The sequence below is a fragment of the Rana temporaria genome, chromosome 9 (assembly GCF_905171775.1).
Source record: "Rana temporaria chromosome 9, aRanTem1.1, whole genome shotgun sequence".
NCBI classification, from domain to species: Eukaryota; Metazoa; Chordata; class Amphibia; order Anura; family Ranidae; genus Rana; species Rana temporaria.
Window position 1 is genome coordinate 74,459,641 of NC_053497.1, and position 24,136 is coordinate 74,483,776.

Genomic DNA, 24,136 nt, shown 5'->3' on the forward strand with positions numbered 1-24,136 from the left:
CACCAAACTGTTAGGAGGCCTCCGCAGGCGCTCCTTAAAGGAAGGTCTCTCCCTGAGTCTGGTGTCAATCAAAATCAGGAAAGAAATAAGAGCCTCGAGCTCCACTGGTAGGTCCTTAGCTGCAACCTCATCCTTCAAGGCATCCGAGAGACCATGAGAGAAAGCAGCGACCAGAGCCTCATTATTCCAACCTACCTCTGCTGCCAGGGTACGAAACTCAATGGCGTATTCGGCTACGGATCGTGAACCCTGTCTGACGGACATAAGGAGCTTCGCAGCAGAGGCGGCGCGAGCCGGCACATCGAATACCTTCCGAAGAGAAGCAACAAAACCGGAAAACTCGGCAACCACCGGATTGTTGTTCTCCCATAAAGGGCTGGCCCAGGCCAAGGCCTTGTCCGAGAGCAGCGAGATCAAGAAGCCCACCTTTGATCTCTCAGTGGGAAAGGCATGTGGCAGCAACTCGAAATAAATGCCCACTTGGTTAAGGAAACCTCGGCACTGAGTTGGCTCTCCCCCAAATCATTGTGGAAGGGGGGCAGAACCGGTCATACCCCGAAACACCGCAGGCGCAACAACAGGTGTCGGGGTAGACTCTGGCGCAACAACCGGAGCGGCAGTAGGAGCGGACCCAGGAGCGACAACCGACCCATCGGCAACGGGAGCGACATGAGCCGTGCGTTCAAGCAGGGTTTGCAACGCCACGGCGAACTGACCCAACAGGGACTCCAGCTGATCAAGTCTGGCAACCAGCGTGGGTAGCGAGGATGGCTCTGTACCGTCAAAATTCATGGCTTGGTCCTAATGTCACGGAACCATGAACCAGACGTACAACAAGAGATAAGTGAAAATAAGAAGGCTTTATTGAAAATCAAGCTGTAAAGCAAAAGTCCAAACGGATGGTTAAACAGAGTCTTGTGAAGCCAGGGATCAGGAACCAGAAGGGTAGTCAGACGAAGCCAGGATCAGGAACCAGCAGGGAAGTCAGACGAAGCCAGGATCAGGAACCAGCAGGGAAGTCAGACGAAGCCAGGATCGGAACCAGAAGCAGCAGCAGTCTTAGAAGCATGTGCACACAGGAGGACCAAGCAAGGAACTGAAGTCACAGACCTCCTATATATGTGAACCAGGCATCCAGCTCCTCCCAGTGGGAAGGAGGAGCCGCAGGGTGGGAGGCTACAAGAGACCTGGAAACCAAGATGGCCGCCAGCACATGTCAAACGAAGGAGACAGGAGAGAGGTAAGACCATGACACCTATCTTACCGACCCTCCCTTGGACTTCTGGGTGGATTACAATTACGCTATTTTTTTCACAGGCATTCCTATATCCAGGGCATTGCCCATATGCTTACCTGCTTTAAATCATTATTCCATGGGGGGGAACTAGTACATCATTCTCTCTCCTTGCTTTATGCCTCTTTGACTCACCCTTACTCCTTACTCTTAAACTCCTGGGCCCGGATTCAGAAAGGAGATACGACGGCGTATCTCCGGATACGCTGTTGTAACTCTGAGTTGTGTTGTCGTATCTATGCGACTGATTCATAGAATCAGTTACGCATAGATTTCCCTAAGATCCGACCGGCGTAAGTGTCTTACACCGTCGTATCTTAGGCTGCATATTTACGCTGGCCGCTCGGTGGCACTTCTGTATATTTACGCAATGAATATGCTAATTAGGTAGTTACGCCGATTCAGAAACGTATGTCCGCCCGGCGCATTTTTTTACGTCGTTAATGTTCAGCTTTTTCTGGCGTAAAGTTACCCCTGCTATATGAGGGGTATCCTATGTTAAGTATGGACGTTGTTCCCGCGTCGAGTTTTGTAAATTTTATGTCGTTTGCGTAAGTCATTCGCGAATAGGGCTGTACGTAAGTTACGTTCACGTCTAAAGCAATGACGAATTGCGGCGTAATTTCGAGCATGCGCACTGGGATTCTTTCACGAACGGCGCATGCACCGTTCGTAAAAAACGTAAAATATGCCGGGTCACCATTCATTTAAATAAAACACGCCCACATCATCCCCATTTGAATTAGGCGGGCTTACGCCGGACCACAGACGTTATGCCGCCGTAACTTAGGGCGCAAGTTCTTTCTGAATACGGAACTTGCGCCCTATTTTCCCGCCAAAAGATACACCAATGTATCTGAATCCGGGCCCTTGACTCCACTATACTTTGCACATTTGGTGGTAGAGTAATAAAGGGGTCTCTCTGCTGCAGCCAGTTAAAGTACTGATGCTTATGGTCCAATCAGTGTGCAGTAAATTAGAAATAGTCCCATAAAAACTTTCTGGAACTGAAGCTTTCGTTGCTTCAATCCCTATTACTATGTTCTATTCCTATGTCACAGGTTGCTGTGAATTGGAGCTTTCTGCTTTGCATAATAAGCCCAACCGTGTTTTGCAAGCAAATGCAATGTGCCACTGCTTATAGCCAAACATAAAATGTAAACAACAAAACTAAGCTTTGGAAAGTATTTTTTCCAATGTATTTTGCCAGAAGCTTTAGAATAATTTTCCTTTGAATATGTCTGGACAGATGGTTTGTGTTTCAGATTCTGCATTACTTCCCTGAGACCTTAATTATTATTATTATCGCTGGAATTATTTGCATTTTTATTATAGCTACTAATCTCAACTTTGATTTAGCTTTAAATTACCATGGCATGAATCTACTCAATTTTAATAGCATAGACACATACTGTGTTTTTAGTAGTCATTGGATATCTTTTTCTGTACTCTGGCAGCATTTTGCTAAATATAACAGCCATTTCATGAAACAATCTTAGAAACTAGATGAGACATAAAGTATAGTTTTTAAAGTATTTGTTTTAGGATATTGCTTGTATCTGCATGTGCACTCAACTTCTTTTGGCTGCTGATCTCTGCGATCACAGGCTTTTATCTTTTTCAGCAAAGGCACATAAATATCCCAAACAGAGCATGTATTATTAAAATTACTTTGAAAGGGAAAATAGGATATCATTTGCTTGCAAAAAATACATTTCTACAGTTGTCTAAATGACAGTTATACCCATAAGATAGAGATATACAACTCAATGCTCACTTGTAATAAATCAGGAATTCAAGTAAAAGGATATTGGAATGCAGTCATAAATTAACTTTAGAATCAGGATTGTTTTAATACATTGTCACTGCCCAGAGGTGCATAGGGGCCCCATGATAATCTTGCTTTAGACTTTGCCACTATAGGCTGACAGGAGATGTGACAGGAGCATCACTCACTTCTCCTGTCTTCAAGGATGAGGAGAAACACAGCAGAGACACCTAGTCTTTAAAAGTGCGGCCAGGCAGGGAAAGGCAGCCACTATTTTTCGTAGTATTCTAGTACAGACTAGACAGCTAACTATCTTCAAACACTGAACTGCAGAGCTGGAACAGGCATTAATGGGCAGAGCTGTGCACAGGGAAAGCTGCTTCCTGAGCCCCAACTTGCCCTGCCTCCCTTCCATTCAGTACTGTGTAGACAGGCATCTTACTTTTATATTTCAGGTGCCAAATACTGGTCAGCCAGGTACAATAAGCTAGCTGTGTTTTTTCAGAAGGTTATGTATGTATGTATGTGTGTATGTTTATGTACTGTGTGTATGTATGCGTGCAAGTTTTTGTATGAGTGTATGTGTATGCATGTGTATACGTATATCTATATGTATGTATGTGTATGTATATCTGTATGTTACTGTTAAGTCTTGTTCACATGGGCATACTTAAGTGTACACCCGTGTGAGGGTCGTGTTTGCCTGCATGGGCATGGGCATGCACAGGTGTTGTATGCATCCCCTGCAGGCAATCCCATTCATGTCAATTGAGATTTATCGGCTGCGCAGAGAGAACCACTGCTCCTAATTTGACATCTGTATGGGTGCAGGTCCCCAAACACAGACAGTGTCAGATTGGGAGCAGCGGATGTGTTTTTTGCAGCCGCTGGGTCCTGACATAAATGGGACTGCCTGCATGAGGACGTACTGAACACCTGGGAGGAGGTATGGGCTGTGTTTTTCCTCTGATCACAGAAGAGACGCACATGATTAAGCCCAGGTTCACACTGACAGTGGGAATGAAATTGCGCAAGTTCAGCTGAACTTGCGCAATTTATTTCCCGCATGTCAGTCCCGGCTTCTGGGGCCATTTCATGGACATTTGTGCTTGTTGCTACACAGATGTCAATGGAAATCGCACCCCAAAAGTAGTACAGAAACTACTTTTGGGAATCGGTGCGGTGCCGCAAATGCTTGACACCGATTTCGGCGTATTCCATTACCGACAATTGCCACTGATTCGGCATGAGATTTGACATGTCAAATCACAGCCAAATCGCTCCAATGTGAACCAGGGCTAAAGGTAATTATTAGCAATGCTAAGAGTAGAGATACTGAGGTGGGCGGAGGCAGACTGGCCTCTAGTTGTTTTCCTTGCATTTAACACACTTTATACTGTCTTTGTCCATTTATTACTGGACACACACACACTAGAATTTCCCACCTCAAAAAAGTGCACCCCTCCCCTCTGGAAATCCCCAGATTGCTAAACCTTCTCCACAGGTATCTCCAGTGGTGGATGGTGAATTTTTAGGATGGGGGGTGTCAGACCCTGCCCTTTCTTTTTGACCCCTTACACTTCTCATAAGCCAGTTTCTCTATAGAATATACCCACTCCGTCCCCTGTATTCCTCTTGCTTCCACCCATATAGCTAGATTCAGAGAGATGGCCGCAACTTTGCGGCGGCGTAGCTTAGCATGTTTAGGCTACGCCGCCATAAGTTAGCGAGGCAAGTACTTGATTCTCAAAGTACTTGCCTGCTAAGTTACGGTGGCGTAGCCTAAAGCGGGAGCGGGCATAAGGGTGCCTAATTCAAATTTTTCTGAGGGGGCGTGTTTTATGATAATGAGGCTTGACCCGACGTGATTGATGCGTCGGGCGCCTTCATTTCCCAGTGTGCATTGCGGCTAAGTCCGCCGCACGGGCCTATTGATTTTGACGTGGACGTAAACGGCGTAAATCCCTGTACACGGACGACTTACGCAAACAACGTAACATTTTTGAATTTCAAAGCGGGAACGGCGGCCATACTTTAACATTTCTATTCCATCTATTAGATGGAATAACTTTAGGCCTGATAATGCGTTACGGAAATGACGTATCTGTACTGCGTCGGCCGGGCGTACGTTCGTGAATAGGCGTAACTAGTGATGTACTTATTCTACGCCGACCGCAATGGAAGCGCCACCTAGCGGCCAGCCAAAATATTGCACCCTAAGATAGGACGGTGCAAGCCGTCGTATCTTAGATAGGTTTAAGTGTATCTCTGTTTGAGAATACACTTAAACCTAGGTCAGCGCAGATTCAGAGTTAGGTCAGCGTATCTACTGATACGCCAACCTAACTCTACCTGAATCTAGCTAATAGTGTCAGGAGTATAGTTTAATCCCCACTGGAGGGGTAGTAACTTGGTCAGGAGTATATCAAAGCTGTCATGATGTCATGAGTACACAAACTCAAATGTTTTACTCCCTTTGGCCTAAATATCAATGTTAACTGTTTTATTTTTAACTCGTAGGTTTTTTTTTTCACATAGACATTGCCTTGATGTTTTGTAGGGTGTTACTACCTTGAGGTGGTTGTCTCTTTTTTTAGTATTTTATTAGGAAGCAAATTATGTATTCCTACCCTTGCTCCTTTTATTTCCCACATTATTTAGAGAGCGGTTATATGGGTAGATATGCGAGAGCATGTGAACTTGATTTGAGTCCCAAGTGGCCGGATACACTTTATATTACCCCTAATTATGTGATGGTGTATTAACATCGCTTTGAGTTTCTGAATATCATCACAATATAGGCCTTTTTGTTCTGCTGTACAGGTGCAGTCATTATGGCGGATGGCCTCTATCTTCCCCTTGTTTCAAATTAATTTAATTTAATTGTGAACTATTTGGGTGATAATTTTTATCAGAATCTCATGTTGATATTGGGTTTATATAGTGGCCAATACCTGTTCACTGTCAGATTATTCTGATCAATATACAGATATATATGTATTCATATATTATTTATCTGTTTATTATATACATTATACATCATATATTATTTATTATGTATTTTTCTATAATATATTTTTAATTAATTTATTTTTATTTATCTTCCGCTATAAATTTAGCAGAGTATGACTTATTAAGTGGGTATTATACTGCTCGTCTTTAATAGGATGCATGGTATGTTGCCTTAATAAGATTACTTTGGCATGCTGTGCGGTTTCACATGTTTGTTGGGGAGATTAACAAACCCCCAGACGTTATAGCCTTTTCCCTTCTGTGTTCCATAATTTAAAATGGCGCTAGTGCGCTTCCTCTGGGACTCACAGCGAGGCTATGACACTGAGTATTACATTTAAGCGGTGATCAGAACGCCGCCCGTATCCCGTGACCACGTCCCCTTTGAGACGAAACATTGGGCTAGCAACGTTCTGACGTCACTGCATTACTATCTGAACACGGAAGACACGGGCAGGCAGATCGAGGAACCGTTCGGCTCGATAATTTTATGCTTATAGCACTGGAACTTGTTGTAAGTGCGCATTTTTAAAGTTTATAATAAATGTACCTTGGATTTTATGCAATGCAGGCTCTTTTCTTCTATATGGCACATCTTGCAATATACGCTGAATGAGGCTACCATGCATTGACCCTTTTCCTGGTGGAGATTCGTGTGGAAGTTACCAGCATATATGCGATTGTGATCTCCTGTGACAAGAGATTGTTTTTAGCTGGTAAGAGGCTGTGCTTCATTAAGGTGGAGGTGCTTTTCTATCCTCACGAGAGTCTTATGCCGCATACACACCATCACTTTATGTGATGAAAAAAAATGACGTTTTTAAAAACGTCACTTTAATTGACTGTGTGTGGGGGAAAACGTCGTTTTATGTCTTGTAAAAAACGACCAAAAAAAATTGAAGCATGCTTCAATTTTATGTGTCGTTTTTCAAAAGTGCACTTTTTACTTCACAGAAATTGACCGTGTGTAGCAAAAAACATCCACGCATGCCCAGAAGCTACTTATGAAGCAAGCTTCAATGGTAAAACGTGGTGGAACGTAACCTCACTTTGCAAGATCATTGTGAGAAAACGATGGTGTGTAGGCAACTTCGTCTTTGAAAATTGAAGTTTCAAAAACGTCATTTTTTACTTCACAGAAAGTGTCGTTTTTTTTCATCACATAAAGTGATGGTGTGTATGCAGCATTAGGAGAATGCTGCACATCTGGTTTTGCTTATCCTAACCCTTCAGTGGGCTCTGCATCTTATTCCAGCAGCTAATTGTAAGTGACAGGAGACTGGTGACTGCCTTCACTACTTTAAATTGCCTGCAGAAAATTAGAGGGGATCAGTCTTCTTAGGATCTCACATAAAGCTTGCAATCAATCTCTCCTGTCCAGATGGATATCAAAGAGAAAATGATATGGAGCCACCTTTAGATATGAAACTGGATACCTGAGCCACATCCCAAATTACAGAGAAAAACACAAAAGGGGGGTTGCCCCTGGGATTGTATGGGGTGAGGGAAAAGACCAGATAGAGGAGTAACCAGTGTATGTAAAATAATATATACAACATTTATTGGGTACAAAAAACATAAAAGAAGTATAGGTTCATACACAACATTAGAGTATCCTAAAAACAAATTAGATCATCATACTGTATAAATACATTACAGCTAGATTCTGAAACACATAGTTGATCTCATGGTGAGAGGCCAAACGAAGTGCATGTACACAGAAGTCCCAACATGTTTCGGAATATATGTTTAGATACTTAATTGCCTGATTCTCCTCACAGAGTAATAACTGCTGCCACTTGCCTTCAGCAGCAGTTCTAGGAAGGCTGAGAATTAGAAATCATTTAGAGAACAGCCATGAGACATTAGAGAGTCTTATGAAAATGGTGCACATCTGGTTTATCCTAACCCTTCAGTGGGCTTTGCATCTTATTCCAGCAGCTAATTGTATAAAGTGACTGGAGGAAGGTAACTGTCTTCACTACTTCAAATAGCCCGCAGGTAATTAGAGTGGATCAGTCTCCTTCGCATCTCACATAGAGCTCTCAAAAATAAAAACGCTGATGGTGCAAGTAACGTTTTAACAATATTTATTTAGGTAAAAAGAGAGATTTTATATGCATTCGCCCCTGAAGAGTGGCCATTGTGCCACAAAACGCGCCGGGCTTACAAAAATGCATATGCTTTTATACTGACAGGCCAACGCCTGGTATTTTTAAGATTTCCGTATGGAGGACCAATTTTTCAAAAACCTTAAGTATTATCGGACAATTATATGCTGATGGTTTGTAAAGTACTGCTTATGAGTTTACTGTACTCTATGTATCCACTATTGCATGTCATTATTGTGTGTTTTATACAATAAACACATTACTTTTTTACCTTGTTTTACTTTACTCCCATCATAACACCTCATTTAAAGTCCCAAAACCCCTTGTTTTTATGTATCAAATTAAGGGATGGAGATGCATGACAACATTTATCTCATTTAAAGTCCCAAACCCATTTTTTTTAAAATCTGGAACCCCCTTTAACAAAGGGGACACCCCCAGATCCTGCCCCCCCATGTGAATTGGTAACATGGTACATTGTACCCCTACCATTTCACCCAAAAAAGGTAAAGAAAACACACACACAGCTTGGGACAAGTCCTTTAACTCCTTCCATACAGGGCATTTTCACCCCCTTCCTGCCCAGACCAATTTATAGTTTTCAGGGCTGTTGCACTTTGAATGACAATTGCGTGGGGATGCAACACTGTACCCAAACAAAATCTTTATGTTTTTTTCCCCTCAGAAATAGAGCTTTCGTTTGGTGGTATTTGATCATCTCTGCGGTTTTTATTTTTTGCGCTATAAACAAAAGAAGAGCGACAATTTGAAAAAAAAAAACACAATAAATATCACAATTTAAAAAAAAAATATGTTTTCCTCAGTTTAGGCCGATACTTATTCTTCTACATATTTATGGTAAAAAAAATCGTAATAATCGTATATTGATTGTTTTGCGCAAAAGTTATAGCGTTTTTATTTTATTTATTTTTTTACTATTTTTTTTTACTTTTTTAGTAATGGCGGCGATCTGCGATTTTTTTTATTGTGACCGTGACATTGCGGCGAACACATCGGACACTTTTGACACGTTTTTGGGACCATTCACATTTATATAGCGATTAGTGCTTTAAATATGCACTGATTACTGTGTAAATGTGACTGGCAGGGAGGGGGTTAACCACTAGGGGGTGCTGAAGGGGTTAAAATGTTCCCTAAAGTGTGTTATAACTGTAGGGGGGAGGGGACTCACAAGGGGAGGAGACTGATGTGTGTTCCTCTGTACTGGGAACACAGCATTGGTCTCCTCACCTCTGACAGGAGGTGGATCTGTGGGCCGGATTCAGGTAGATCCGCGCATTGTTACGGCGGCGCAGCATATCATATTTACGCTACACCGCAATAAGTCAGAGAGGCAAGTGCTGTATTCACAAAGCACTTGCCTCCTAAGTTACGGCGGCGTAGCGTAAATGGGGCCAGCGTAAGCGCGCCTAATTCAAATGAGGATGAGGGGGCATGTTTTATGTTAATTATTGGTGACCCGACGTGATTGACGTTTTTCCCAAACAGCGCATGCGCCGTCCGTGGAATTTCCCAGTGTGCTTTGCTCCAAAGTACGCCGCAAGGACGTCATTGGTTTCGACGTGAAAGTAAATTACGTCCAGCCCCATTCACAGACGAGTTACGCAAACTACGTAAAATTTTCAAATTTCGACGCGGGAACGACAGCCATACTTAAAGCGGTGGTTCCCCCTTAAAAACAACTTTTTTTTATTCCACTGGCCCCCCACATTACAATCGAATTAAGGCTATTATTTTTTTTTGCCTGCTGTACATACCTTGATACAGCATCTTCACCCGTGCATCCGGGTTGCGAGTCCCGCGGGAGTGGGCGTTCCTCACATGTGTTTGATTGACATTTTTCCCAAAAACGAGCTCCCCCCTGTCGCGTAAGCCGCGTCACGGTTGGCGAAAGGAGCCGAACGGCGAGTCGGCGCTATACTGCGCATGCGCATCGCCATTCGGCTCCTTTCGCCAATCGTGACGCGGCTTACGCGACGGGGGGAGAGCTCGTTTTTGGGAAAAATGTCAATCAAACACATGTGAGGAACGCCCACTCCCACGGGACTCGCAACCCGGATGCACGGGTGAAGATGCTGTATCAAGGTATGTACAGCAGCCAAAAAAAAATAATAGCCTTAATTCGATTGTAATGTGGGGGGCCAGTGGAATAAAAAAAAGTTGTTTTTAAGGGGGAACCACCGCTTTAACATTGGCTACGCCACCTAGGGGGCAGCTTTAACTTTATGCAGTGTATCTCTTACGGAAACGGCGTATCTTTACTGCGACGGGCAAGCATACGCTCGTGAATCGGCGTATCTAGTCATTTACATATTCTACGCCGAAAACAACAGAATCGCCACCTAGCGGCCAGCGGAAAAATTACACCCTAAGATACGACGGGCTTAGCTAGGTTTAAGTGTATCTCAGTTTGAGCATACACTTAAACTTACGACGGGCTTAGATTCCGAGTTACGTCAGTGTATCTACTGATACGCCGGCATAACTCTTTATGAATCCGGCCCAGAGTGTTTACACACACAGATCCACACTTCTGCCGTGATCACCGGCAATCGCAGGTGCCCGGCGTCAATCGCCCTAGGTCCTAGGGAACAAAAGACATCATATGACGTCCACCCGGATCGAGGGAGGGTTCCTGCTGGCGTCATTTTAAAATGCGCCGGTAAGGAAGGGGTTAATAAAAAAAATTCCAGCGATGTGATGTGGACGGGTGACCCTGCCCCCCTCTAACACAACGGGGGGTTTCTGGCAGTTTCCCCGTGGTGTCACGGGTGACCCTGCCCCCCTCTGACACGTCACTGGAAACCCAAATTGCGTCAGAGGGGGTGGGGTCACCTGTGACGCCACGGAGAAACCGCCGGAAACCCCGTTGTGTCAGAGGGGGACGGGGTCACCCGTCCATGTCATGGGTGGCCCGCCCTTGGTTATTTAACAACTGTCAGATAGGTCATGCGTCATTTGGCCAGGCACCTCCTATAGAGGCTGTATCGTTCGTGGTGGTGGGTCGTAGAAGGATTACAGCACTGGAGTATTTATTTTTTTATTAAAGGGCTTGTCCCAAGCTGTGTGTGTGTTTTCTTTTACCTTTTTTGTTACTTTTTTGGGAGAAATGGTAGGGGTACAATGTACCCCATTACCAATTCACGGCATTAACGGCATTAGCTGCTTTGTAATCAGCTGTGAATCTGTACTAAAAGAGGTCCAAACGGAGTCCAAATTCATGGGTGCTAACCAGTGCACTCCTGACTCTTTGTGAGCTTAAATTGTAAGTGTGCTATGGTGGTGCTATAGCATACCTAAGCACCCCTGAAGGCCACCACTGGTCTGCTTTTATCTCCATGGAAAACCCTGGCTGTAATGCAGTTGAAGCATTAGGCAGAACAAAGGTGCTCTTAGGGGTCTTGTGGTCCATGTAAATTCTTTCACCTGAAATAAACTGCTGTTTTCTGTGTGCATTACAACTTTTATTTACAATTAAATGCAATACATATATTTATATAAATACCAATACAAAGGGAGTCTCCAGCACAATGCACAAGCACCGGCTCATCTGGAAGTTGATCTCTCCTCCTTAAAGATATAGGTACAGAGACACAACATAAACCCAAACATCAACTTTGCAGCCAATGATTTTTGGCTCAGTTAAAGAAAATAATAATATTTCTGGCTCACTCAAAGATAGGAAAATGATGATACTGTTCATATTAAATGCATGTTTTTGATGTTTTATTGATTTTTCATTTTGTAATGGAAAGAAAGAAAATGTAATATGTGTGAAAAAAATGCAATGCTACCTTAAGTCCAGGCCAAATACTTCCACTCTTGTCCTGTATAAAAGAAAACCTGTTATAACAAATGTTTAACTGCATGTTAACCAGAAGCCTGAATCAGCAAGATTTTTAAGTGCTTTTTGGCCTTTCATAACACAGTTAAAAACACATCAAACTAATTCACCTGAAGAGTTTTCAATGTAAAAACATTTAAGTTTAATATAATTCAAACATGGACAGCTGGATTACTATAAAAATAGATTTTTTTTCACCCTGTCTTCGCCTGACTGTCCCTCTTGGCCAGGAAGGCTTTCCATCATTTTAAATGATCAGTAGGGAGGTGTGGGAGGCAGAAGCTATTGATACCAAAATTAACAGGCGAGTAAAGTCAGCTCACTAAAATGGGGTCAGAAAGAAACATGTTACTAGCCCAGAAATCCCCACTTGCGTGTGCTACATTTTAGTCTGTTGGCATGGAAACAAGTGGGAACCTTGGTGGTGACTAATTCTGCTCTAGTCTATTTGGAGCAAGAAGACTAATTGAGAAGTTACACAAAGAAAAAACAAATGATAGCAATGATGAGGCAGGAAGTCCCTGATGACCCAAATAAGCCACCCATGTGATGAATTTCTTTGAATTATAACATTAGTATTGACAGAAATTTCCAAAATAGAAAAAAGACTGTGCAAACTGCCCTCAATAAACAATTTCATTATGCATACCAATAATACAATATATGCATTTAAACCCTGTGACTTTTGGCTCTATTTAGAGCAAAACCAAGAGCAGCTGCAAAATCGTGTCTTAGATCTGGATTTGTGCCTTATGTATTTTGTTTTAAATAGCATTTATATTGAAAAAAAGAGTAATGTGCTACTAAACTGATATACAAATACAAAAACTACAAAACTCTGGAGAGAGTCAAGGAATTTTATAGAAACAGTACTGTGATGTAAAAGGATAATTTATTATGAAACCATTAATAAGAACAGGCATCCTTAAAATTATACATACTGTATAAGCACATTTATACATGTATGCTTAAACAGCTTTAAGAATAGGATTATGTCTTCACTTTAAGAGGACTCAGTTAGGTATATAAATAAAATCACATAGCAAATGATCAGTTGGAAAAGTAATGCTCCCTTAAATTGGTGGTCAGCAGCAAGAAAAATGTTTGTTGTCAGTAAGAGGAAGAATGCCCCTTACATTGGTGGTCAGTGGTAAGAAGAATGCTCCCTTACTGTCACATACCTTGATGGGGAGCCAGAGATGATGGAGATGGCCTCTCTTACTGTTTCAGTCCAAGCACCCCTTAGAAGTGAGACAGAGAATGCAGGGATGAGGGAGTGGCATGTGCCAGTGATCTGGAACTCAGGAGAACTGTTCCCATGTAACTATAGGTGGCAGGAGATGCGGGTCACCATAAACAACAGTACAGGAACAATTTGAGGTCAACAACATCTGGGCAGAGATGTACCCAAGTAGTATCTGACTGTAGTTAAATAAAAAGCTGATACAGCAGATACAGGAGCAGGTCATTAGACAGAAGGGAAGCACAGAAGAGTTAAGAACAAGCCAGATCAGTAACAGACATCAAGATCAGATGCAGGATCTTGTGTTACAGAATACAGCTAAAGACCTCCTGACACTAAGACCCCTTTTACACTGAGGCAGTTTTCAGGCATTAGAAATAGTACCTATAAAGCACCTGAAAACTGCCTCCCATGCTGCCCAAATGTGAAAGCCTGAGTGCAGGACATTAGAAAAAGTCCTGCAAGCAGCAACTTTGGGGTTGTTTGGGAGCGCTGTATACAGTGATCCCAAAATGCCCCTGCCCATTGAAATGAATGGGTACCGTTTCTGAAGCACCTGAAAAGTGTTTCGGAAGCACTTCAACACAGGCATTTTTAACCCCTTCTTTGGCTGCTAGTTGGGGTTAAAAGTGCCCCACTAGCATCCGAAAAGCACCACTTAAACAGCGGTAAAACAATACTAAATCAAACTGAGCTTTACTCATGGGTGGAAGGGGCCTTACATTGTGAATCAGTAGAAGGAAGAATGTCCCATTACACTGGTGTTCAGTAGGAAGAGGAATTCTCACTTTAATTGGTGGTTAGTAGAAGAAAAAATAGAGAATTTTCACTGACACCCTTTCTTGCATTGGTGTAAGTCAGACCAAGAAAGAAAGTTCTCTCACAGCCACAATCAGTGTCATAGTGAGACAACCAGAAACATGACTGTAGATATCACTAATACACAACGCTAAGGCTGATTTCACTCTAGCTATCCTGTTTTTATGACAAATCACCAGCTACAAGATTGCTATGTAGAGTAAACACTGACCTAACTCCATGCATTATTACTTTGCTGGCCCCGGTTATCAACAAGTGACAATCTGATTCAGTGCAGTGACAATGCAGGAATGAGGGTAAGTAGTTCCTCTGACCTGTATAGTGATGTTGTCCTTGGCATGTTTTCACCAGTGAAAAAATCACTAGTGTTACATTGCCCCAAACAAATACGCTAAACACATTTACACTAAATACACAAACACACTGAGCACACATTAAGCACACAAACACACACGCAAACATTCCTCCTCCACTCTCACATTCTCAGCTAACTAAGTTCTCATGAGGAACATGTACCTGAAACTCCATCTTGTGAGTTCTATACTTTACATTACACTGTGTTGGTTTCTTTGCATTCCAGCGGGCAGTTGCATTATGTCTCAGTGTTGGGAACACTGAATTGAAACTTGCTGGATAAGCCCTGGCAGCATCATAGCTACTACATATGGACAGCCAGGGCAGATAGAGACAGGGCAAACAGTCCTTCTGGTCCCAACTGGCCCCCCTCTAACCCAGGCCCTTTAGCAGCTGCTGGGGCTGCTATGTTGGTAGTTCCACCAATAAGCTCACTCATATGTAAACTCTAAACATATGAATAAGATAACATACAACTATATTCATATCAGGCTCTGCACTTTGCTTATAAAAATTATACATTTTCCAACTTTCTGAAATTGGGACAAGGAACACATTTTAGTATGCCAAAAGTGGGTACTTGCGCACACACAAAAGCAAAGCACTTAAAGGGACTTTTTTTTAAGGGAATAAAAAATAAATCCTGCACAGGCATAAATTCAAGTACCTAGAATTGCCTACACATACAGTACCTAAACCAGCCTTCAAAAGCCTACATACAATAAGCTGTTTGGATAAGCAAAGACCTGTCTCTACAGGATAGCATTAGATCTTGCCATTGCCTCCTGCCTTCATCCATCGTTGTAATGAGCTGCCTCACTGGTCAATGGGATTGCACAAAACACAGGCAAGGTAGGCAAGCTTTGGAATGATCATGCATGCTAGAACATTTTCTGACAGAGTGGGTGGGTATATGGCCAATAATTCAGGAGTTTATGCAAACCTGATACAGTATGTGCAACTTTTTACATTTTTATTTGGTTTTCGTCAAATAGAGCAAACCAGAAAATTCATACAAAGGGGTTGATTTACTAAAACTGGAGAGTTCAAAATCTGGTGCAGATGTGCATGGTAGCCAAACAGCTTCTAACTTCAGCTTGTGGTTGTAAAGCCTAAACATTTTTTTTTACCTTAACCTCCCTGGCGGTATGATTACTTCAGATTTTAGGTGCTGAAAGCGGTACCATTATTTTGCATGGAAATTTGGCGTTTTGTAGGCCTGTAATTCTTAGGAATAACTCACTTAAATCTGTCCAAACAAGAGTCTAGTAGACATCCCGTGTATGATAAAGTTTGAAACACAAAATCATAAATTATAATAAATCTAATAAATAACTATAAATAATTATAACAAATAATAATGTAATTAGAATACAAATTATTCAATAAGGTAATCAAATCAAAAACACTAAAATTTGCTCAGTTGCAGAATTGTCGCTGTCATTATTTTTATTGTTTGATAACGAATTTCCCCACAAACCGCTATCGCTCAATTCTGCAAGTGATTCTAATTTATTATCGCTGTTTTCTAGCTGGTCTAAAACCACTTATGATGTAAACGGACACTTTTTGGTTGCTATGGACAATCTCCAGTTTCCAGGCAGTAAGAACAGTTTTTATTGTATAAACGTGCATGTAGGACACTGGGCAGACCACTAGGGACAAAGGGGGTGTGTATTTATTTCATACAGTACTGATTACAGTATACTGTATGTACTGTGTGTATTTACTTTTTTGAATTTGGCGCCGATCTCCGCCCCTGTGCATCGTAACGTTGCAGGGAACGGAGCTCGGCGGCACACGGGCACTGTGTGAATCGAGTGAGGAGACAGCTCGATCACACAGCGGGCAGGCATCACAGGATCCAGGGACAAGGTAAGTAATTCCTGCCTGTGGACACTGCGAGGCGATCCCGAGTCTGGCTTGGGTTACCGCTTTTGGTTCTGAAATCCCACCCCGAGCCAGACTTGGGAATACCGCCAGGGGGGTTAATGCATTCATTGCAATTAGGGAAAAAAAATGTTTAGGTGTCAACATCCCCCCCTCACCCCCCTTTTACTTGCCTGAGCCCTCATTCAATCCAGCGCTGTTCACTTATGCAGCTCTTCTCTCCCTTCACGTCTGGGTCTCACTGGCTTTGCTGGGGCACCTGGAGCCATTGGCTCTCTGTGCTATCAATTAAAGCCAGGGGTGGGGCAGAGTCCCGCTGTCTGTGTCAATGGATGCAGGGTTTGAGCAGGCAGGCGTGCCCCCATAGGAAGTGGCTTCCCATGGGGACTGGACAGGGGGGAGGGGCCAGGAGCGCTTGCAGGGGTCTCCGAAAAGAGGAGGTTCATGGCCGCTCTGTGCAATTCCATTGCACCGACAGGTAAGTAAAGACATGTTTGTTATTATTATTTTTATTTATTTTTTATTACCGTTACAATCACTTTAAATTTTGACAAAAAGAAAAGAAAAATCCTGGAAGCTGATTTCCATGCAGAACTGCACCAGATTTTGTACTCTCCAGTTTTAGTAAATAAACCACAAAGTGTAGAATGTCTGGCAACAGACAAACAATTGTAATTACGATAATCACGATTTGTAAGAAGTGTACAGTTAAATATTCACTAGACTACATATGCAACACTTTATATATTGATAGATTAACTTTAAACACATTGGTACCGGTTTAGAAAAAAAACTGTGAAACTTGATTCAGACAATGACCACACACAGGAGTTTCATGCTGGCCATACAGGTAATGACACAATCATTTCATAAAGTGATCATTGGTTGCATTAAAGAAATTAGCAACTGGTTGCTCTAGATTGGCAAAATAATGAAATAACTGTTGTTTTCATAGAAGAGTTGAATTTATCAAAATTGATTTCTATCACGTATGTGCCTATCTTTAAAAAAAGTTTTTTTTGGAGTGAAGGCCTTCAGAATTGATAGATAATGCTTTATACATTTATGTCGAGCATGAGTCTAGTGTGAGCTGCCATCTAATTTAATGCATAGTGTTCAAAGGCACATTCAAATACTTGCATTATTGTAATGCACAGTAAAATACATGTTTAATCAGACTTCACTACAATGTGCAGCAATTTGTGAACATGTGGTGCAGCTTGTTGCAGTGCTATTCATTTCCATTGGTACAATAATGCACTACACAATAGCAGCCAATAGACAATGCATCACAAGGCACCTCTACACACCATGTTGCACCTGTGCTTTAAAAAAAAGTGTTCATGTCCAATTTTGTGTATGTTGAGGTGTGCTGCCAGCTGCCATTAAAAGTTAATGGGCTGCCTTAGCACAGTTCATTGTAACACAATATAACCATGAATAGGCCCTAGGGGGAAATGGAGCATAATTTGAAAAGCATTTATGAGATCATTATTAGATAATTGGGTGATTTTATTTTATTCATTTAAAGCACAACCCTATTATCTCAACCATCACTCAAAAGTCTTCTGAAGAAACTTTTATTGATCAAGTCTGTAGAAGATGTTTTTTTTTTCAATTTCCAAAGTAAAACAAATTAAATAAAATGATACTGTATGTAGCCCTAGAAAAAATACCCTTTCTGTTGTGGGATAGAGATTCTTTGGGGCTCTATAGCTTGCTCGCATCTCTAGAGCTTTAGAATTGGTTGCTCATGCAACATGCATTGTATTGTTGAAGGGAAGAGGAAGCAATACGTTTTTTACCTTTACTGTAACTAGAATTACTGAAATTTTAAACCTGGTGGCAGACAACACCACTAAGGGCAAAGACACCAGATGATATCAAGAATACAGCAATGGGAGGTGGTGTTATTTTTTAATTGGCAGGTTTGCTTTCATTTTCTAATTTGTACTGATAAGATTAGGATATATAGCCTCAGATATGGTGGGAATTTACTATAAGACTAATTTTGCGCCGGCAAATCTAGACTATTTAATATCAATTTGTGTGCACAAAAGTTATCTTATTTATTTGAGTATCTGAAACAAATATATTGGATCAACCTTATTAGTAAAACAGCCCCCTTTGTTTTTTTTGTTTTTCCCTGCTCTGAATAAACATAGAGTTTATCATATTACTAAGTATATAACTTAACAGAGGAGAGAGATGCATTTTTGTTTTTTTCTACAGAGAAATTTGTTAGTCTAGCATATGCAAATAAAAAATGCAGATTCATGTGTTTGTATCCTTGTATATACTCAGCTGAGAAACTTAGTTCAAATTAATTGGTCCCATGGTTGCATACTTGTGCAAAAAATGTGTCAATTTAAGAACTGCATTACATCTTAGAATTCCAGAGTTGTCTTCCAGAAACACAAAACAATAAATAAAGTGTTGATCACCCAAAAGTAACAAATAATTAGCAATTTTTGCTACCATTAACATTATTTTTACTTTTACATAAAGTAGAATTTAAGCCCTTTGTAAATTTATCTCACACACATAATGTTTGGCTTTTGCATGTTTCATTAAAGTACAATTATCCCTTTCCATATTCTCCCTTAAGCAGTCAAATGCCATCATGGCATGTTTTTCAACTGAACAGCTAAACCTAAGGTAATTTTATTATCTAGCTTTAAATGAACAACAATTCTCTGGAGCTGGTAGGCTTTCAGGTAATATCCATTCACACCAACAACGCTATCTTACACCGAAAGGAGTTCAACTCCCTGAATGTCTTTTGCAACATTGTAACATTCTTTGAAATTGTGAAGCTCAGTGTATTGATCTCTCTGCTTTGAAATGATGTAGATGCTGCCATTTCCCAAAACGGCAGAATAGGAATTGTTACAGAGATTTTTTTCTTCTGGCACGTTAACTATTTCTTCAGTCTTCTGAGTTTCTTCAGTCACAAAAGATTAAAAGTGTAGTTCTTGTTCAAAAATTTGTGAGTTGAAAAAAATATATCTCTGAGGGATTTACTAAAGAAAAAGGTAACTCATTTCAATATTTTCCATATTGTATTTTATTTATTTATTTATATCTATGAAGTATAAGGTCAACAATGTCAGCCTGCAACCATTAAAAGGAACGTAAGTTGTAGCAATGAGTATTGAACATGACATTATTAATGTAAACACATTCTATAAAAATTCTCATTAGCAGTAAAATGAAGTGTCAGACAATATTTCACATTAGACTGTACAGGTTTGTCATAGTGTACATAACATGTATATAATTGTAAGGTATTGTACACCAGGCTCAGTAACATGTTTGCGGTATTGTTCTACTTCTTTAGAACACGGTTTTATTCTACACAAGTAAATGGTTAGGGTGTCTATCCATTAGAGTAAGTAAACAATATGAAAATTATTTTACATGCATTGACATAGAGCAGGGGTAAGCAACCTTAGAGAAATGGAGATCTACTTGAACAAGACTGAAGTCAAAGATCACCAGGCTCAGTCTCATGTTGTTAGGGCCGGTTTACACCAGAATGTGGTGCCAGAAACATGTGTTTCATGTGTGCTTCCTGCACCGTGTTCAAAATGTACTGCCTTTGAAATAAGTATTACAAGATAGTGCAGGGTTTAGGAGTGCATTGCACTCAGAGTGCAGGGTTCAGAAGTTTGTTACGCTCAGAAAGCAGGGATCAGGAGTGTGTTGTGCTCATAATGCAAGGATCATGATTGTGTTATGCTCAGAATGCAGGGATCAAGAGTGCGTTACACTCAGAATGCAGGGATCAGGAGTGCGTTACACTCAGAATGCAGGGATCAGGAGTGCGTTGAGCACAGAATTCAGGGTTCAGGAGTGCATTGCTATCAGAATGCATGGTTCAGGGGTGAGTTATGCTCAGGATGTAGGGATCAGGAGTGTGTTGCACTCAAATTCCAGGGATCAAGAGTGTGTTGCACTCAGAATGCAGGGTGGGTGATGTGAAGGGTGGTAGAAGACACTGCTATGGGGGGGACCTGCCCATAGAAGTGTCCACCTGCCCCCTTTACATCAACCACACACACACATACAGTAGTGTCCTCTTCTCCCCCATTCTCCTATAGCAGTTACCTCTGGACCCTTTCTCTCCTATAGCAGAGTTCAATAATTGCATCCTACCTCTGCAGTCTGCAGTCTGTGTGCATTAAGAAGTTCAAAGCTGTATGCGTTGAAGGGCTTCAAGCTGTGTTCGTCCAAAGAGCCAGAAGCTGTGTGCATTAAGGGGTTTGAAGCTGTGTGTGTTTAAGGAGCCCAAAGCAGTGTTACCAAGACTGTGAGACTGGAAGATCTGGTGTTTTTTTTTTTACTCAATACATTTTTATTGATAAGTAGTATAACGTACAGAGTCAGAAGTACATGTACATAACAGTTTCCTTACATTTTTCTTTCCAGATATAGAAATAATAAGAACAATATAACAGCAAAATAAAACACTGCATCATTCCGCCATTCGCCTGATCGGGCAGTATACGGTACAGACCGCAGAATAAGGGTCAGAGCGCTGAGATTGAGATTCGAACAGTCAACACATTAAAACATAGCACTCAGAGATTGTCAGATAAGCGCGTGCGCTTCACTTGGGGGTGAGGGAAGGGCACCCCCCCTGAGCACCCCTTTCGGGTACTATTCTGTGCCCAGGGGTAGGTAACCCTCCCCTCCCCCCCACAGCTAACCCCGAGGCCTAAGTAGAGCACAGAGAGGGCTAAGGGTATCACCCAGTGCCGTGGCGTGGGTCACTAATACGAGTCATTCAAAGAGAAAGAGAGAGCGTTTTGTCTAATCCTGAAGAACCTATCCAGTCAGTCCATTGCTGCCATTTCCTGAGGTTTCGCGTTTTATTACCGTGACGTAGTGCTAAAGTTGTTTCATATGTAAAATGGGTATGCGTGGTGTGGACAACGTCACGGAGAGTGGGAGGATCCGGGTCCTTCCATTTTCTAGTGATACTAAGGCGTGCAGCTAAGAGTATATGAATTATAATCATCCTCGAAGGGTTGGGGAAACGGTCAACATTCAGAGATAGTAGTGCCAAGGACGGTTGTCTGTCTATAGTCACCTTTGTGACGTCAAAGAGGAGTTGAAACACTAAACGCCAATAGGGGGTAAGTTTCGGGCAGTCCCAAAGTGTATGCAGCAAGTCACCTTTCTTACCGCAGTTCCTCCAGCATGTGTTGTCAAGCAAGATGTCAAATTTGGAGATCCTGTCAGGTGTTAGATACCAACGATAGGTTATTTTAAATGCAGGTTCCCACAAAGTGGAGCAGCATGTGGCTTTATAAGTGGAGTGGCAAGCCTTTTCCCACTGGTCTAGCGTGAATACTTGTCCCAGTTCCCTTTCCCATCTGGTCAGTGCAGTGCAGCTAGTAAATGTAGTCTTGGAGCCGAGCAGAGTATAGAATATCGATATCCCCCTTTGATGAACCGTAGGGGATCTATAGTAGACCCAGGCTTTTTGGGGAAGTGGACAAGTCCATGTTGCTAGCGAGAGAAGACAGTGTCGAGTACGTAGATAAAGGAACAAGTCAGAGTCCAGGAGGTGATACTGTTTTTGAAGGTCTGAGAAGGATTTAAGGGTGTCTCTAGCAATCAGATTGGATATGTGTGCTATCCCAAGATCTGGTGGTTTGAAGGACCAGTACCTATAACAGCAGTGCTGTTAAAAAATAGCCAGGTGGGCTTGCATTTTCAGATTTGTTTGAATGACTTCTAAACCCCTGTGTGGGATTCCTTAGTGGACTTTAATAAACTTTGGCAACCTGGCCCTTAACTGATGTGGAAATGATACTCATGTTAAGTTTATAGAAACTTGGGCCTGTTGGATTCACTACAGAGAGTCCGTGGACCCTACGGATCCTTCAGCTCCAACTGATGTCCCCCACTGATTTGGTAGCTGGCCGCTGATCTGGTTGTCTATCTTACAATCGCGTTCCTCCCCCTCCTCTGGCCCCTCTTCTCTCCCCCCCCTTTTTCTTCTCATTTTCCCCCGCTCAAGGTTTGAACCATATATTACTAAGGATATCATTGCCTTCCTCAGGGCTTCCCTCCACTCACAGACAGCTCCCTTTTGGGGTGGGCGGAATGAGGGGAGACCCGTTTAAGGTTCACGGCACTGTTAGCGGTTCTTTCTCTTGTGATGGAATTAAATGCAACCTTTAGCCTCCTTGAAATGCCATGGTAATGCTCTTTCCCTTCCGATGGTGTCTATGCATTGTTGTTGAACTGATTTCTTGTTTTATTGTACTGCTTCCTGTTTGACATAGTATAATTTTGATTGTACCTGCTCTTGTATCTTCCTGAACATGCAACTGGTTGCATCCAGTCCTGAAATACTCTGTAATTGTTTATTTGCTGAATATTCAATAAAATTGTTTACAAAAAAAAAACTGATGTGGACTCACTACAGAAAAATGTCTATCACTGAGCTGAACAATCCCCTATGTGACAAGTGGTGGAGAATGCAGGTATATAGATGGTGGAATCCTGGTCTCTTCTACAGTGTTGAGTCACATCCTGCTGCTAGCTGTGTGTTGCAGCCAGGTGAACAGCATTTCACAGAAGTTTGATGGACTGTGTTGCATGCAGGTTGTGTACCTGTGAAAGGTGAATCACATTTTTGTTTTTCTCTGCTGTTAAGTGTGTTGCAAGTTGCTGGGTGCAAGACCGCAAGGACGGGGCAGTCAACACAGAAAAAGGAAGCAATCCTTGCTGAAGCCAGGGAAAGGCTACTGTGGCTAGAGGGTATTTCACCACATGCCCCAGCCACACCAGAGAATTCGTCCGAGTGTGAAATCTCTGTGACCTGGGGTAAATTAATCATGTCAACCCCAGTTAAAAGGGAAGTGAAAGAGGTTGTCCCTGGCAACAGGAAGCCAGGTAAACAACAGCGTGTGAAAAAGAGGAGTATGGTCATCTGTGAAGGCAACGTCCAGGCCAGCAGGGATGTCCGGGATCCAAGGAGTCTGTTTGCTGATGGTCGTGACCTGTGGCATCCTCGAGAGTGGTATCCCATGGCAACAGAGAGCCAGGCATTGAGGAGATGCCAAGTAATTAAAATTCAGCATCCAGTGCCGTGCTTGGAGTGTGGTCAAGTGGCCCAAGGCTCTGGAACACCACCAGCGAGTCTGGAAAGGCTGCAGTGTCGTCTTGTAGCCACAAAGAGGCAGTAGCAGCTGAGAGACAGCGCACTCAAATGAAGCCAGAGTTACCTGCTACAGATTATGGTAAGGCTGTTGCAGTTTGTGGGACTGAAACCAGTGAAGTGGGAGTATATCCGGCTGGAAGATTGGTAGAAGGTGTAAAAATGGACTTGGTGCAGTGTGATACCCCAAGTAGTGGGGAGACACAGGTTGAAGCTCAACCTGCAGCAAAGTTAATGACTCAAAAAGACTTGCCTCTGTATGTGCCTGGTGTAATCCTGCGGAGTCCTGGAAGTGGTAACCTAGGGGTGACCAATATAGTTTGTGTGCCAGGTTCCCTAGTGACAGGTGCTACAGATATACCCAGGGAAACCTCCCAGGAGCCCACAGTGGTGAGGCACGTGGTTTCCCAGGACAACTGTGGAGTCACCCTAGTAGGCAAAAGAATGACTTTGGAGAGCAAGGGTGGTGTGCTGAGCGGCACACAGGGTGCTGTGCATTATGACCAAAAACAGACTGTTAAAGCTTATAACACTGCTATGAATGCTGATGGTAAAGGTATTGCTGATGATACATGCAGCCCTCGAAAATTCCATTCGCCTACT